The 2,500-nt window shown below is 33.2% G+C and overlaps 1 non-coding gene and 1 pseudogene across 1 annotated transcript in view; both read left to right on the plus strand.

The window, feature by feature from the left end:
* The window catches only part of LOC128923726 (5.8S ribosomal RNA), a 179-nt gene extending 47 nt beyond the window's left edge, over positions 1-132 (plus strand). Inside the window, exon 1 of the ribosomal RNA XR_008472457.1 lies at positions 1-132. This exon is cut by the window's left edge and continues 47 nt beyond it. This is a non-coding gene — a ribosomal RNA (5.8S ribosomal RNA).
* Positions 133-585: 453 nt separating this feature from the next.
* Positions 586-2,500, plus strand: part of LOC128923708 (large subunit ribosomal RNA) — a 4,771-nt pseudogene continuing 2,856 nt past the window's right edge.

Raw genomic sequence — 2,500 nt, forward strand, 5'->3', positions numbered from 1 at the left:
GCTAACTGTGCGTCATCGTGTGAACTGCAGGACACATGAACATCGACATTTTGAACGCATATTGCAGTCCATGCTGTTATGTACTTTAATTAATTTTAAAGTGCTGCTTGGACTACATATGGTTGAGGGTTGTAAGACTATGCTAAATTAGTTGCTTATTCTTTTAGTCAATTAAAAGAATTTAAGCACATGGTATATTACTGGATTGTATTTTTCAATCCATAATATTAATAGCATAAAAAGAAATATAGAAAATATATTCTTGAACACCTCATATTTGAACGAAATTTTATAATAAATAAGAATCTTAGTATTCCCAAAAACAATAAAATTTCAATATTATTATTTCAAATAATATATACATTTAGAGGAACGTCTAGCATAAAATATTATTTTATTCTAGGATTGCCTTAAATGTAAAAAACCAAGAAAATAATATTGTTGTTATAATGAAGTAAGTAGTACGGGATGAAAAGATTGAATATTTATTATTAAGAAAATTATATTGGTGTTAAGAAATAATTATGTATGTTTCTTTAAAATAGCAAAAAGCTAAAATATAAAATAAATATAAATATTTTTATACAACCTCAACTCATATGGGACTACCCCCTGAATTTAAGCATATTAATGAGGGGAGGAAAAGAAACTAACAAGGATTTTCTTAGTAGCGGCGAGCGAAAAGAAAATAGTTCAGCACTAAGTCACTTTGTCTATATGGCAAATGTGAGATGCAGTGTATGGAATATCTTAATATCTAGTATGAGAAATTAACGATTTAAGTCCTTCTTAAATGAGGCCATTTACCCATAGAGGGTGCCAGGCCCGTATAACGTTAATGATTACTAGAAAGATATTTCCAAAGAGTCGTGTTGCTTGATAGTGCAGCACTAAGTGGGTGGTAAACTCCATCTAAAACTAAATATAACCATGAGACCGATAGTAAACAAGTACCGTGAGGGAAAGTTGAAAAGAACTCTGAATAGAGAGTTAAATAGTACGTGAAACTGCTTAGAGGTTAAGCCCGATGAACCTGAATATCCATTATGAAAAATTCATCATTATAACTGTGATATTTATAATATTATAGTAATAGTGTGCATTTTTTTCATATAAGGACATTGTAATCTATTAACATAATAAAATATTTATCAAAAGATCATTGGTGTTAAGTTTATTCAAATTAATTTGCTTTTAGCTTATTAACATAGAATAAATACTGATGATTTGATAAAGTGTTGATAGATTTTACATATATAATGCTTAAATTCTTTTGAATTTTACAATAATATTATTATCATTGATTTTAATATTAATTGTATGCATTTATATGATTAACAATGCGAAAGATTCAGGATACCTTCGGGACCCGTCTTGAAACACGGACCAAGGAGTCTAACATATGTGCAAGTCATTGGGTTATATTAAACCTAATGGCGAAATTAACTTAACTTTTATATAATGGGATTAATTTTTAGTGAAATATTTTACTATTAATTCAATCCCGGGGCGTTCCATATAGTTATGTATAATGATAATTTATTATTATTTATACCTCTAACTGGAGCGTACCTTGAGCATATATGCTGTGACCCGAAAGATGGTGAACTATACTTGATCAGGTTGAAGTCAGGGGAAACCCTGATGGAAGACCGAAACAGTTCTGACGTGCAAATCGATTGTCAGAATTGAGTATAGGGGCGAAAGACCAATCGAACCATCTAGTAGCTGGTTCCCTCCGAAGTTTCCCTCAGGATAGCTGGTGCATTTAAATATTATGTAAAATAATCTTATCTGGTAAAGCGAATGATTAGAGGCCTTAGGGTCGAAACGACCTTAACCTATTCTCAAACTTTAAATGGGTAAGAACCTCACCTTTCTTGATATGAAGGTTGAGGTTATGATATAATGTGCCCAGTGGGCCACTTTTGGTAAGCAGAACTGGCGCTGTGGGATGAACCAAACGTAATGTTACGGTGCCCAAATTAACAACTCATGCAGATACCATGAAAGGCGTTGGTTGCTTAAAACAGCAGGACGGTGGACATGGAAGTCGTAATCCGCTAAGGAGTGTGTAACAACTCACCTGCCGAAGCAACTAGCCCTTAAAATGGATGGCGCTTAAGTTGTATACCTATACATTACCGCTAAAGTACATGATTTATAATACAATTTCGGTTGGATTATAAATTTTGAAACTTTAGTGAGTAGGAGGGTACAATGGTGTGCTTAGAAGTGTTTGGCGTAAGCCTGCATGGAGCCGCCATTGGTACAGATCTTGGTGGTAGTAGCAAATAATCGAATGAGACCTTGGAGGACTGAAGTGGAGAAGGGTTTCGTGTGAACAGTGGTTGATCACGAGTTAGTCGGTCCTAAGTTCAAGGCGAAAGCCGAAAATTTTCAAGTTTTAATGAATTGTTGAGAATATATAATTATTATGTTTTCTTCATAGTAATTAAACACTTGAATAATTTTGAACGAAAGGGAATACGGTTCCAAT

The sequence above is a fragment of the Zeugodacus cucurbitae genome, unplaced genomic scaffold (assembly GCF_028554725.1).
Source record: "Zeugodacus cucurbitae isolate PBARC_wt_2022May unplaced genomic scaffold, idZeuCucr1.2 ctg00000026.1, whole genome shotgun sequence".
NCBI classification, from domain to species: Eukaryota; Metazoa; Arthropoda; class Insecta; order Diptera; family Tephritidae; genus Zeugodacus; species Zeugodacus cucurbitae.